The 15,582-nt window shown below is 40.1% G+C and overlaps 1 protein-coding gene across 4 annotated transcripts in view; it reads left to right on the forward strand.

The window, feature by feature from the left end:
• asxl2 (ASXL transcriptional regulator 2) overlaps positions 1 to 15,582 on the forward strand; it is a 192,308-nt gene that overhangs the window by 20,663 nt on the left and 156,063 nt on the right. The window contains exon 2 of one of the 4 annotated variants that reach the window (XM_059981714.1): positions 13,733 to 13,809. The exons of the other annotated variants lie outside the window; for them this stretch is intronic. The gene's annotated coding sequence lies outside the window, so the exon portion shown is untranslated. The remainder of the gene's footprint in view (positions 1 to 13,732; positions 13,810 to 15,582) is intronic. 4 annotated transcript variants of the gene reach the window in all.

The raw sequence follows: 15,582 nt of genomic DNA on the forward strand, positions 1-15,582 counted from the left end.
CAGGTACAGCTGGCTTTCCATAGCAACATCTTTATCTGCTGTTGAGTTAAAAAGAATTTTTTCAAGGTAATACAGAGAAGCTTATCAGCTAAGTAGGGGAGGCTGAAATGTGTTGACTGTTGGAACAGCACTTCCAGGACACTTTCTGGGAGATGGGAAGTAAGTCGTAAGATTTGGAACGCGAAGTCATTTTGGTAGCAGTGTCTTGTCAGAGGGGTCATGAAGATGAGACATTGGACAAAGAAGAAAACTGATCAAGGTATGTGGAATTTAATTTCTGGCCTTTGAAATAAATAGTTTACAATTATTGATTGTGAATATGGGTTAAGAGAGGAAGGAAGGAACAATTATCATGGAATTAGGCATAGAACCAGAGTGTAGTTGCAAACAAACTAAAAATTGCTGAGAGGCTAAGTGAGGGAGTATCACACTGTGATGCAACTGAGTTCCCAGTCAAAAATGTACCTTTAATCTTCTATGACAAACCAACAGTAAATCATTTGACTCTCCATGATTCAGGTAAAGCAAAAATGAGTGAGATGAGCATAATTGGATCAAATTCAAAAACAAAAAATATGCGTTCCTTACTGACCCCCTCTCTTTGCCACTATGCAGGTGAATAAGTGACCATATTCTTTTATTTCTCTCCACGTGACAAATTACCTTAACCCAGAGTGAGGATACTCAGCACAAATACAATACAGACGGGCAATAAATAGATACACGGCTCCGACAAAGGGATCAAATAAATGACTGGTTTAAAGCTCAGGAATGATTTCAGAGTGCTTGTACTGATGTGTGGAATACAGTATGACAAGCTAAGAATTATGTTATGCTTCAGCTGAGCTATGTTTCACCAGTGGGATGCCTCTCTCTCACATATTGGCTGGTGAAAGGAGGGGTGGTGGTGGTGAATGAGGAGGTAGAAGCTTGCGCTGGAAGACCAGAGCTACAGCAGCTATGGATAACTGAATCCTTCCCTGGTTGCTAATCCTCCAGGATTATTTCGGATATGATGAAATTAAGGATAAATCCTTTGAATTAGCAGCTCGTCAAAGAAAATACCAAGCGATGCACATCAAGGAAGTGTTTTTTGTAGTTCATTTGGGAAATTGTAGAAAAGTTTGAAAAGGATCCTTGGCTGCAAATGGCTGCTGCATGTGTGGGACAGGGTGAACACCCAGGAAGGTTCATATCATAGTTTGCAAATGTATATGCTCTATGTATTATCATAGCATTTGTAAAATTCATGACCACATTATGGGTGGGGTTATTGATCTTACAGTACTTGGAGATAAATCTGCTAACACGGCTGTTAGCTAGGCTTTTAAGCAACCAGGCTGTTGGTTATATCGCAAGATATATATATTATATCACAAATAAAATTTAAATTGTGGTCTCCACGATATATTGTGGTCAATATATTGCTTTTATTTTAGCCTTTAGATCATAGGCTACTGATGTATGTGGACTGGCTTGCTAAGCCCACTGTAGAAGACTGTATACGTACCTGTCCTCCTTGTGTTTCAGTTTTTGGCTTTGTCTTGTACAACCTGGTGTCCATTATTGTGAACTGTGAATCGTTGAGTGGCAGGTTACAAGCTGGATATACTGATTAACAAAAAAAGGGGGTCTGTCAGATGCCTGGCAGTTCCTGCAACTCAGCAAAAATAGCTGAAGGGTATTTGATTTCTACTCAAGTGTCCTGGTTTTTCATGCTGCAATTTTGCCATCAATACAATTTCCAAACCATCTGCTTGTAAGTGAATGAGAGCAGGTATGGTTTGTAATTTCCCCATTTGAAGTGTAAAAGTTGAATTCTATAGCTTAGCAGCCACACTTCCATGTCTTGATAATACTTTGATTCAAACCAGCCATTTGACCTTGAGCTCCCTTCTCTTTTGGGACATGGCTTTTACAGTTCATTTTTTCAACCTTGGTATGATTAAAGGCTGGAGGATTTGAGTGCCAACATAACTTTTGTCCAGAATTTGATCCTTTGTGATTTGACTGTTGTCCATTCTTCTGCCCGTACCCTGTTACCCCCTTGACTCAGGGTCGTATATGTTAATCATCAGGTGGGAAATTTGGTCGTAACAGTCTCCTGTATCACCATCCAGAATGCACAAGAAAATGATAATCAGCATATGGCAGCAAATTTCCTCATTACATTTTAATCAAATGTCAACAGTATCCACTTGGCATTTTCTGGTGAAGGTTATGCATTCGCTACCTCCTGCAGCAAGACCTACTGAACTGGAAAAGCTGCTAGTTTCATAAATTCTTATTGTGTGCGCAGTTCCAAGACTGTTCCATAAATGATTAACTTGCTCATTCCAGCTGTGAGCTTTCCCTTTCCACATGCTACTAAATGTGTTCTGCTCAAACCAACAGTTCAAGCTTTGTTGCAGCACATCAGTGTTCAGTAATTGGCAGGGACAATGCCTGAGCATTTTTATATCTAACCTCCCGTTCTTGATTAATGTCATATTCAGAAAATAACCATTATATAAGTGAACTTTATAACATTATTGCATACCACCACACACACGGGGGATTTTGCACAATGGCTTTCATTCAACTCTAGAACAATTAAGAAGGGATTGTCTATCATTCATTATGAATATAATTACTGAAGTAAGATAGGAGTACTACAGTAATTGGTACCACAGAGAATTTCCAACAAGAATGTTGGCAGTGTGTTGAAAGCTAGATAAAGTGTATCTGATGAGTTGCACAAGTCCACTTCCTGAGTGATACACCTATAAACAGTGATCAAAGAGAGTGTTCTTTGGAGCCTTGAGGTGAGAGCTTGCAAGTAATTTCAAGTGTAATTTTAGTTTATTTAGACTCCTTCATTTTTCGCAGCAAGGCAAACTTATCCCCCAAGTAAAATTTAAATTGAAGTTCTCTGTCTCTTTCAGTGTATGTTATACTCCATACTGTAAAGGTAGCACACTAGACCACCAGGCCAGTACCTGGACACCTGGAATGTCAATCAGAAATTGCTTATCGACGCATGCATGTTCTGCATCGTCCCTTCTCAGAATAAACTGTCTCCTTAATAAAGTGAATGACATTAAAAGCAGCTAGCATGGGCATTATATGGGTTTGTTTACAATTTGTGATGCTGTCAGTCAGGGTCGTCCAGCTGTCACTGTGAAATTATGATGTATCTTGTCATTAAATCTGGGTGTTAAAGGAGTTTTCAAAATAAACATTCACAGTCCACAAAGACCTAAGTTTGTTGCAACTGTATTTTGACATCCAGTTTCTTGGGAGTTGCTATAAAAATTTAAGATTCTTTTAAGTATTTGGTATCTTAATAAATTCTATGTGTGGCAGAAATCATGATTTGAAAGTTGATTGAAGTGAATTGAGTTGTGGAGTTAAAGTAGATAACAGGTTTGTTAGCTTGGGGGTGTTGGAGTAGAATCTGCTTCAATTAATAGGGATTAAATAATTTTTTTAAAGAGTTAAAAATGTTACCAGGCCATTAAGTTTAAACTTTCAAGTTATAGTGGAGTTGTGTAGTATGGCATTGTTCCTGCTTTGATCAATTTGAATTTATTTTTGGAAGCATTTTATGAAAATCTGAAAATCTTGAAAATCTGGGGAAAAATGTCATCTTTCATTTTTTCCAGGTATTTGTATTTCCTTTTCATGCTGAGAAACCTCTTCCACAGGTGCTTATTGCTGACCACTGCACTGCCCAAGCAGCTGCCTTTTATGTGTTGACTGAAACAGGGTTTCAAAGTAAGGCTATGAAACTGGTGATAAGGAAAATTACAGCTAATTGCAAACATGTCTCTTCTTGCTTTGGTTTCTCCATTTGTTGCCACTCGAGGTGAGCTTTGTTAACCTGCCACACACCTAAGTTAAAAATCTTCGCTTTCATTGAAGTTAGATGAAATCTGCATGAAGCAGTTAACAAAAATAAAACTGATTCCTTTAGCATGCAGGAAGTGCTGAACAACATGTTTGGGAAGAATTGAAATGCTCTAAGAAATCTGAGCCTTCAACAGGTTCCAGCCAGAATTACTAACTTCAGCTGCACAAATATTAAACTTGACCATGAACCCTTAACAAGGATGCAAACACAAAGAAGCAATTACTTTATCTTGTTGACTTAATGACTCAAATTATTGACCTCACTTGTCATTGCAATGTTTTTATTTAGATCTCACCAATTTATATTGTCTGTGAACAGTGCATTAATCATAGCGTTCCAAGTTTTCCATGATTTTATGTGCTGATAAATAATGTTGGATTTAAAACAGATTAGCTGGACATTTGCCCTAATGTGGTAAATGTTAAATCACCACTTCCTGTGACTGAAAGCAACCTTTTCATAATAATCTATTGTGCCATTCAGTAAATTGGGCCAGTCTTAAATAACACAGACTTGTCCATTTGACAGTGTTAAGGATATGATAATTAAATCATTCGATTCTCCGTGGATGCTGCCAACTTTCCCATTTCAACTTAATTAGTTTTAAGACTCAGACAGCTTCACTGACAACAGAACAGGCAAAATAACTTTACTATATTTTCATTTCTAAAACATGTTTTTATTTGGGCCAAGAACTGAATTATTTGAAGCAGAATTATTTAAAACAACCAAGTTCATGAGTTGAGGGTGTACCAGAGCTGCATTGAGCAAATGACATAAGTCAGCTCCAGAAAGGCAAATGTGTTTAGAGTGCTTTGCTGCATGAAAGAGAGAAAAAAACTGTGGAAAGCCAAAGTGGCGAGGAGGGGGTTGGAAGATTTGATCAGATTTATTTCTCGTGTAGATGCATACATGCGTGATTCAACAGCTCCTTTCAGTTGTTCTTCTTTACCAGTTTGATGCACGGGATTTGATCTTGTTAATTTTTTTTAAATGGTTTAATTGATTTTAAATTTTTAATGTGTTTTCCCTGTCATAATGATCTTGCATTGCCACTTGTCTTATATTTTGGCATGCTCCACTCAACAGATCCTGGTTGAGAAAAATTAATGTACTTGTGCAGAAAACAGAAGGTGTGAGATGGATGTGCTGTTTTCACTTTACTTTCTTGTAATAGAACCATAGAACATTATAGCACAGTACAGGCCCTTCAGCCCTCCATGTTGTGCTGACCCATATAATCCTTAAAAAAAAGTACTAAACCCACACTACCCCATAACCCTCTATTTTTGTTTCATCCATGTGCAAGTCCAAGAGGCTCTTAAATACCCCTAATGTTTTAGCCTCCACCACCATCCCTGTCAAGTCATTCCAGGCACTCACAACCCTCTGTGTTTTAAAAAAAATACCCCGATGTCTGCCCTAAACTTCCCTCCCTTAATTTTGTACATATGCCCTCTGGTGTTTGCTATTGGTGCCCTGGGAAACAGGTACTGACTATCCACCCTATCTATGCCTTTCATAATTTTGTAGACCTCTATCAAGTCCCCTCTCGTTCTTCTATGCTCCAAAGAGAAAAGTCCCAGCTCTGCTAACCTTGCTTCATATGACTAGTTCTCTAAACCAGGCAACATCCTGGTAAATCTCCTCTGCACCCTCTCCATAGTTTCCACATCCTTCTTATAATGTGACCAGAAATGAATGCAATACTCTAAGTGCAGTCTCACCAGAGATTTGTAGAGTTGCAACATGACCACTCTACTCTTGAACTCAATCCCCCTGTTAATGAAGCCTAGCATCCCATAGGACTTCTTAATTACCCTATCAACCTGGGCAGCGACCTTGAGGGATGTATGGATTTGAACTCCAAGGTCCCTTTGTTCATCCACACTCTTAAGTAACTGACCATTAATCCTGTACTCAGTCTTCTTGTTTGTCCTTCCAAAATGCATCACCTCACACTTATCCGGATTGAACTCCATCTGCCATTTTTCTGCCCAACTCTGCAGCCAGTCTATATCCTCTTGTAACCTTCGACAACCTGCAGCTCCATCCACAACTCCTCCAATCTTCGTGTCATCCACAAACTTATTCACCCATCCTTCTGCCTCTACATCCAGGTCATTTATAAAAATCACAAATAGCTGAGACCCCAGGACAGATCCCTGCGGCACTCCACTAGTTACCGACCTCCAGGCAGAATACTTTCCTTCCACAACTACCATCTGCTTTCTTCCTTTAAGTCAATATTTTATCCAAACAGCCAAGGTTCCACTTATCCCATGCCTCATGACTTTCTTGATGAGTCTGTAGTGAGGGACCTTGTCAAATGCCTTTCTAAAGTCCATGTAGACCAATCCACTTCCCTACCTTCATCAATTTCTTTTGTTACCTCTTCAAAAAACTCAATCAGGCTTGTGAGGCATGATCTTCCCTTCACAAAGCCAGGTTGGCTATCCATGAGTAGACTGTACTTCTCCAAATGCTTGTAGATCCTATCCTTAAGAATCCTTTCCAGTAGTTTGCAGACCACCGACGTAAGACTCACTGGTCTGTAGTTCCCATGTTTCTCCCTATTACTTTTTTTAAACAAGGGAACTGCATTTGCCATTCTCCAGTCCTCTGGCACTTTCCCTGTAGCCAAAGAGGATTCAAAGATTGTAGCTAATGCTCCAGCTACCTTTTCTCTCAATTCCCACAACAACCTGGAGTGTATCACATGCAGCCCTGGGGATTTATCAATCTTGATAATAAGACATTAATCCCTGGAGAGTATCCAGTCTACTCCACATGCAAATTTTGCATTGCCAGCTATTGGTCAAGACACTCTAGGACTAAAGGGGTTGCAACTTTAATGTACTCGGAGCCACTGAATCTCTCTTAGTGTAAGCCATACCCCTGATGTTTACACACAAAATGCCGAGGAAACTCAGCAAGTCAGCCAGCATTTATGGAGGGGAACAAACGGTTGATGTTTTGGGCTGAGACCTTTATTAGGACTGGGATCTTAACAATCTTACCTTGAGTCAGAAAGTTGTACATTCAATACCTATTGCAGGATTTCGACCAAATCGTCCTGACTGACTTTCCATAGCCTGTACTGAAACTGTATATCGAGTGAGTTATCAATGAGGATCTCCTGTCCCCTTGGGTGGAAATAAAAGATAACAGAACATTGCCAGTGTGAGTGAGAAGTGGTGAGCAAATTTATCCTTCAAGTGGTATTACAAACCATTTGTTTGTGAAATCCTGCTGTGGGCAATTTGACCTTTGTATGTCCAACCTAACTAAGTGGCAGAACTCCAAAAGCAGGCTCAGAGCACTTATAGATGCCCACAGGTTGTGACTGGTGATGTACAAATGCATCCTTTAATGAGCAGCTTTCTATCATACACAGTCTCTTCGAGCAAGTCAACTTCGGATCCAGCTTCCGAACTTGCTTTCACCTTTTGGACTAGTCTCACATTAGGGACATACTGAAGTTGTTAATGCTCTTTTGTTACCCCATTTTTAAAAAAAGTATAAGTTTGTTTAGATAGGATCCATCTTTCTTGTTTTTCCAAATGATCACTCGTGCTATCTCTCAAACTGTTTGAGTTTGTCAGGTTTACTATCAGAATCAGAATCAGATCAAATTTACCCTGAAAATTGAGGAGAAGCTAAAGTCAGATGTATCAGTATTACAATGGAGTAAAGGAAATTACAGAGGCATGAGAGAGGAGTTGGCCAGAATTGATTGGGAAAGAACACTGGCAAGGAATACGGCAGAGCAGCAGTGGCTGGAATTTCTGGAAGCAATTCGGAAGGCACAGGATTTATATATCCTGAAGAGGAAGAAGTATTCTAAAGAAAAGATGACACTACCGTGGCAAACAGGAGAAGCCAAAGCCAATATAAAACCCAAAGAGAGGGCATATAATAGAGTAAAGAATGGTGGGGATGTTATAGGATTGGGAGGCTTTTAAAAAAAACAACAGAAAGCAACTAAAAAAAGTAATTAAAAAGGGTAAAGATGGAATACGAAAGCGGTGGTGGTTGGTTTCAGTCTGTCCAGAAGGACAATGGGTGATGATGATCATTACAAGCCTGGGCGGAAGATGAGTTCCTGAAATGGCAAGTTGTCAAGATCCCCCTCTTGGCCTCACCAGTGTAGTCCAAAGGAAAGCTTATGAAGCAATATGTTTGGCACCAGTTTGGCTGCAGGAGCTGCCAGAATGATGTTCAATGACGTCCAGCTGCCTTAGGGGCTCCACTCCAGGTTTGCTGTCTGGGTTTACTTCTGCAGCCGGCGTCTCTCCTGAGACTGCCCACAAGGCAATGGGGCTACTTACTCATAGTTGGGGATCTGGTAGGCGGTAGGTGTGAGTGCTACATGTACAGGGGCCAAACCTCCTCCCTGCTCTCTAGTTCAGCCTGAGTCTGAAAGGAGTTCAGTTTCTGTGTGTCGCCACCAAAAAGGCACTACATGAGGCTTGCCTTTGGAGAGGTAGGAAGATAACTACACATTCATCTCTCCTTTTCGCAAGACTGCTAGCCAAAGGTGGAAGCTCAATGTGAGAGTGACAAGCACTACCCACTACATTACCATACTAGATGCATCACAACAACCATTTCAACATACAAAAGTAAGCTAACCAATAATATTAGAGAATACCAAAAGTTTCTTCAGATACTTAGAGCGTAAAAGAGAGGTGAGAGTGGATATCGGACTGCTGGAAAATAATGCTGGAACAGTAGTAATGGGGGACAATGAAATGGCAGATGAACTGAATAAGTATTTTGCATCACTCTTCACTGTGGAAGACACTGGCAGGATCGTGGAAGTTCCAGGTGTCAGGGGGCATGAAGTGTGCGAGGTTACCATAAGTACAGGGAAGCTATGGTCATGCACTTTGGTGGAAGAAGTAAACTGGCAGACTATTATTTAGATGTGCAGAGAATTCAAATTGCAGAGATGCAAGGGACTTGGGAGTCCTTGTGCAAGATACCCTAAAGGTTAACCTCCAGGTTGAGTCGGTTGTGAAAAAGGTGAATGCAATTTTTACATTAATTTCCAGAGGTGTAAGGCACTTGTGAGACCACACTTGGAGCATTGTGTGCTCCTTATTTTAGAAAGGATATACTGACATTGGAGAGGATTCAGAGAAGATTCACAAGAATGATTCCAGGAATGAAAGTGCTACCATATGAGGAACATCTGACAGCTCTTGGGCTGTATTCCCTGAAGTTCAGGAGAATGGGGGAGATCTCATAGAAACATTCCAAGGACAAAAGGGCCCAACTTCAGGATTGAAGGACTTCCATTTAGAACAGAGATGCATAGAGATTACTTCAGTCGGAGGGTGGTAAATCTGTGGAATTTTCTGCCACGAGTGGCTGTGGAGGCCAAGTCATTGGGTGCATTTAAGGCAGAAATAGAAAGGTTCTTGATTAGCCAGGGCATCAAAGGATATGAGGTGAAGGCAGGGAGTGGAGATGACTTGAAGAATTTGATCAGCTCATGATTGAATGGCAGAGCAGACTTGATAGGCCGAATGGCCTACTTCTGCTCCGATATCTTATGGCCTTATGACCTTCTTGGGAAGTTGGAAGGTCTGAAGGTAGATAGGTCACCTGGACCATATGTTGTACAGAGTTCTGAAAGAGGAGGCTGAAGAGATCGTGGAAGCATTAGGCCATAAGATGTAGCCAGAGAGTGGTGAATGTGTGCAGTTCTTTTCCACAGGCAGCTGTGGAGGCCAGGCCTTTATGTATATTTAAGGCAGAGGTTGATAGATTCTTGATTGTTCAGGGCATGAAGGGATATGGGGTGAATGCAGGAGATTGGGGTTGAGAGGAAAGTTGGATTAGTCATGATGAAATGGTGGAACAGATGCGTTGGGCCAAATTGCCTAATTCTGCTCCTATATTTTATAATCTTAGTGTCATTGGTATATGTTGTGAATCTTTTTAATTTTGCAGCAGCAGTAATACATGAAATACATGATAAATAAATGTAGAGAAAATAATCTGAGATAACTTAATTGTATATATGTCTATTAAATAGTGAAAGTAAATAGTGCAGAAAGAAAAGAAATAAATAAGTTGTGAGGTATTTTCATGGGTTCAATGTCTATTCAAGAAATCAGGTGGCAGATGGGAGGAAGCTGTTCCTGAATCGTTGAGTCTGTGCCTTCAGGCTTCAGTACCTCCTTCCCAATGTTAGCAGTGAAGAGGGTATGTCCTGGGTGGTGGGGATCCTTAATGATGGACTCTGCCTTCCTAAGACACCACTCTTTGAAGATGTCTTGGATACTGTGGAGGCTGGAACCCATGATAGAACTGACCAACTTTACAAGTTTCTGCAAATTATTTTGAACTTTTGTCGTGCCCCCCCCCCCCCCCCCACGATACATTTGTAAAAGTTTTTGAATGTTTTGGTTGACAAGCCGAATCTCCTCAAACTCCTATTGAAATATAGCCACTGCCTTGCCTTCTTTATAGCTGCATCTAGGTTATGTTGCGTCCAGGTCAAGTCCTCAGAGATATCAACACCCAGAAACTTGAAAGTGCTCACTCGCTCCACTTCTGATTCCTTTATGAGGATTGTTTTGTGTTTGTTTGTCTTACCCTCCTGAAATCCACAATTGGCTCTTTGGTCTCGCTGCTGATGAGTGTGACATAAATTAGCTGATTTATCTGGCTCCTGTATGCCCTTTTGTCACCATCTGTAACTCTGCCAACAATGGTTGTAAATTTATAAATGCTGTTTAAGCTGTGTGCAGCCACACAGTCATGGGTGTAGAACAGTGGGCTAAGCACATATCCCTGTGGAGCATCAGTGTTAATTGTAAGGGAGCTGAAGATGTTATTTCCAATCGACACAGATTGTGGTCAGTGCTTTGAGCTTGCCTATTTTACAAGTTGAATTCCTTGCACTAAAGTGATGCAATTAGCTTTTGTTTTCTTCCAACACTACTTATTCCTACACTACCAACTGGACTTAACTTTTTCTCCAATCGGTGACTGTACCTCCCCATCTGAATATCTACTCTGAGTCCCATTCCCTTATCAACTTGGGTTAACTCCTTCTCCAACTGCACCAGTGAACAGTAACTTGTAGACTGAGCTCTGGTGAAGGGTCTCACTCAAAATGTCAAATTGGTGTACAATTCACAGTTATCAATTTAACTGAATTCTTCAGTCTGTGCCTTGGACTGGAACAAAACTGATTTAATAGTATTTCCCAGATTGTCTGTTTTGTGTCCAGAAAAAAAAACTTTTCTCTCTTCTTAGTCCTGATGATAGAATTAACTTTTTTTTTTAGCATAATCAAGGATGCATACAAAGGGCCACACGATGGTTAGTGCGATGCTATTACAGCTTGGGGCTTCCTCTGCAAGGAGTCCGTATCTCTCCTGGTCTTATCAAGTCCACGGGCAGATTCTTCAGAGATCCTTGATTGGTCAGGGATGAAGGGATACAGGGAGAAGGCAGGAGGAGATTGGGGCTGAGAGGGAATGGATCAGCCAAGATGAAATTCTGGAGCAGACTTGATGGGCCAAATGGTCTAATTCTGTTCCTATATCACAGTCTTATATACTCCCCGTGGAATGCATGTGTTTTTTTTCCCTCAGATCCTCTGGTTTCCTCCCACCAGTCCAAATACAGTGCCTACAAAAAGTATTCAGCCCGCTTGGAAATTTTCATGTCTTGGCAGCAATTACAGCCTTGAGTCTGTGTGGATAGATCTCTATCAGCTTTGCACACCAGGACACTGCAATTTTTCCCTATTCTTCTTTGCTAAACTGCTCATGCTCTGTCAGGTTGCATGGGGATTGTGAGTGACAGCCCTTTTCAAGTCCAGCCACAAGTTCTTAATTGGAATGAGGTCTGGACTCTGACTTGGTCACTCCAGCAGATTAACTTTGTTTTTAAGGCATTCCTGTGGGGTTTTGGCTTTATGCTTGGGGTCGTTGTCTTGCTGGAAGACAAATCTTCTCCCAAGTCATAGTTCTCTTACAGACTGCATCAGGTTTTTCTCCAGGATTTCCCTGTATTTTGCTGCATTCATTTTACCCTCAACTTTCACAAGTCTTCCAGGACCTGCTGCAGTGAAGCATCCCCACAGCATAATGCAGCCACCACCATGTTTTACAGTAGGGATGGTGTGGATTTTTAAGATGTGCATTGCTTGGCTTACACCAAACATAGTGTTTAGTTAAAGAGCTTAATTTTGGTTTCATCGCACCTTCTTCCAGTTAACTTGAGAATCTTTCAGATGCCTTATGGCAAACTCTAGCTGAGATTCTGTGTGAGTTTTTTCAACAGTGGCTTTCTCTTTGCTATTCTACCATAAAGCTGTGACTGGTGAAGCACCCGGGCAACAGTTGCATGCGCAGTCTCTCCTGTGTCAGGTACTGAAGCTTGTAACTCTTCCAGAGTTGTCATAAGTCTCTTGGTGGCCTCCCTCACTTGTCCCCTTCTTGCGCGGTCACTTAGTTTTTGAGGGCAGCCTGCTCTCGGCAGATATACAGCTGTGCCATATTCTTTCCATTTCTTGATGATTGATTTAATATCCTCCAAGGGATATTCAGTGAATTAGAAATTTTCTTGTGTCTATCTCCTGACTTGTGTTTTTCAATAGCTTTTCTCAGGGAGTTGCTTGGAGTGTTCTTTTGTTGTTTTGGTGTAGTTTTTGCCGGATGCTGACTCAGTAGCAGTTGGACCTTCAAGATGCAGGTGTATTTTTACTACAATCAATTGAAACACTTGACTGCATGCAGTGATTTCTCTTTAACTAATTATATGGCTTCTAAAACCAGTTGGCTGCACCAGTGATGATTTGGTGTGTCATATTAAGGGGGGGGGGGTGAATACTTAGCAATAATTTTGAGTTTTATAATTGTAATTAATTTAGATCACTTTGTAGAGATCTGTTTTCTCTTTGACACAAAAGAGTCTTTTTCTGCTGATCAGTGTCAAAAAAGCCAAATTAAATCCCTTTAATCAATGCTGTAAAACAATAAAACATGAAAACTTCCAAGGAAGGTGAATACTTTTTATAGGCACTGTACATACTGGATAGGTTAATTGGTCATTATAAATTGTACTGATTAAGTTAGGGTTAAATCAGGGTTACTGGGCTGTGTAGTTTGAACTACCAGAAGGTGCTACTCTATGCTGTATCTCTAATAAATTAACAAAACTGTGGTGTTTTTGGCATTTTAAAATTTTGTCTCTGATTTCCAGCATCTTCAATACTTCACTATTTTATCATGGGAGATACATTGATTTTTAAATAATTCTGTGTAACTGGTACTCCACCCAAATATCTATTTGTACAAGTGCTGTAACCAAATACTCAAACCTTTTGTCTTGTATATGGACTTGCATTGTTCATGCTTTTCATCAGGGCTCTGGGAAAATGATTTCTTCTTTATTTAATCGTGGTCCCAGCCTGCAACAATTAAGTCTAATTTTTTTTAAAGAAATTTCCTTGTACTGGTACTGCTTAGTTTTTCATGTATTATAGCTAGCCACATGATTGTTGAGATTTTATTTGGCAGTTCAAGGTTATTTTCTGAAGCTGGGTAAGTAGAAAACCTGCATGTTAATTAGTTTTCCTGTACGGATAAAGTTGTACTTAATTTGTGTTGGTATGTTGACGGTGATGGACTTTATCATATTAAATGTAAGTTGATTTGGTACCCGCTGTTTTTTTCATAAAGACAAATAATTTGCTCAATGTACTGTTAGCTTGGATAATTGTCAACTGATAAGCATAAAACTGGCAGAAAAGGCCTGTGACATCGTTTCCATTAAAATATACTATGTAATTCTTCTTTCTTTATTTTAAAGATTGACAATTTGCAGAGCTGGAAAATCAAGCAAACCCAGTCGCTGTTTTGAATTTCATATTGCCCACATTGAGAAGGGTGAGATGCCAAGAAATATTATCTAAAAACATTTTTCTATGTTTATGTTTTTGAGGATTGTTTGAGTAAAGCAAGTATTGCACGATTCTTGTTCACACTCAAGACTGAAGTAAAGATTGTGAGATTGAAATAATAATTTGAAAGGACTTTAAAATAATATTGATTAGTCAACTATATCTGTAAATTTAGTGACAAACGCAAAGAGGTAACCAGAAATTCTCATGGGTCAAGGCTCCAGTGGTTAACAGATGTCTGTTGTTTTGCCAGCCAGTAGTAGTAAGTATGGGAATCCCTATATAAAAAGTCAAAATAGAAATGGATGCACAGTAAAGATCTTCCATTTGGTACCTTTGTGCTTTTATATCTTCTGTTCAGCATGCTCTCAAAGCCAAGTCAATATTCCCTTTGTTTTGAGAAAAAAACCCAATGAATATGTAAATACTTTGGAGATTTTTATAATTGCTCCAGTATGTGTTCCACTTGTTTCTCCTCTTTTTGGGAGAGATGGGCTCAGTAAATGCAGCATTAAAATTGTTGAATTTTAGTTTATAAACTGCTTTTTTTAATTTTGAGTACATTAGCGATTACAAGGCAGCTTTATAATGGGAAGTCTGGTAGGGTGGTTAATATGCTCTTGGTTGCTTGTTCTATCTCTATACTCTCCCCAGGCCTATTGTCCATGAAGTGTGCCTGATAGTTTAAAATATTTTGTTTTAAGTGTGTATCAATGTGTAACCAAATCCTAGAAGGGGAATTCCTTCTCAAGAACATTGGTCAAAGATCTCCTGTGACTGCAGATATTCTAATCAATTTGGGGCTCTGGATTTATTTTCTATCTATAGAATTGATGTAAACAGATTTTGTTTCTTTTTGCTCTTGGTAAATCTTCTGAATATGTACTTCTAAAGCACCATATAAAGTCCACAGTGACTGCTGAAATTATCTCAGAAAAAACTTCTAGGTTGTAAAGTTATGAGCTGTAAATTGCTGTAGAAGGATCAAGGGTACAGACTTAGTCAAAAAGATAAGTTTCCTAAAGGTTTTTAAATGCAGAGACAGTGGCAATGAGTTTAGAGATTAACTTGCAGAGTGGAGGCAGGTGAAGACTAAAACTCAAAGAATGGAGTGATCTAGACGCGCGTACGCACTCACTCACACACTCACTCACACTCACACACACTCACACTCACACACACTCACACACTCACACACTCACACACTCACACACACACACACACACACACACACACACACACACACACACACACACACACACACACACACACACACACACACACACACACACACACACACACACACACACACACACACACACACACACAGTGCTGGAGGATCTCAGCAAGTCAGGCAGCATCTGTGGAAAGGAATAAAGAGTCAACATTTCGGGCCAAGACCCTTCATCAGAAGATGGTTTGAAACGTTCCTCTTCATAACTAGAGCAGAAATATTTGTCCGAGGTACACAAGAATAATCATTGCATAGCCACAAACATTACACAGATAACCCAGCTCAAAGAGCCATCTGACCCTCTTTGAGGAACAACAGCTCCTCAATCTGCCAGTGTATATAACCATATGACAATTGCAGCATGGAAACGGGCCATCTCGGCCCTTCTAGTCCATGCCGACGCTTACACTCACCTAGTCCCACTGGCCTGCACTCGGCCCATTAACCCTCCATTCATTTCCTGTCCATATACCTATCCAATTTTTACTTTAAATGACAATACCGAACCTGCCTCTACCACTTCTA

Source organism: Hypanus sabinus, chromosome 10, assembly GCF_030144855.1.
Source record: "Hypanus sabinus isolate sHypSab1 chromosome 10, sHypSab1.hap1, whole genome shotgun sequence".
In the NCBI taxonomy this organism is placed as follows: domain Eukaryota; kingdom Metazoa; phylum Chordata; class Chondrichthyes; order Myliobatiformes; family Dasyatidae; genus Hypanus; species Hypanus sabinus.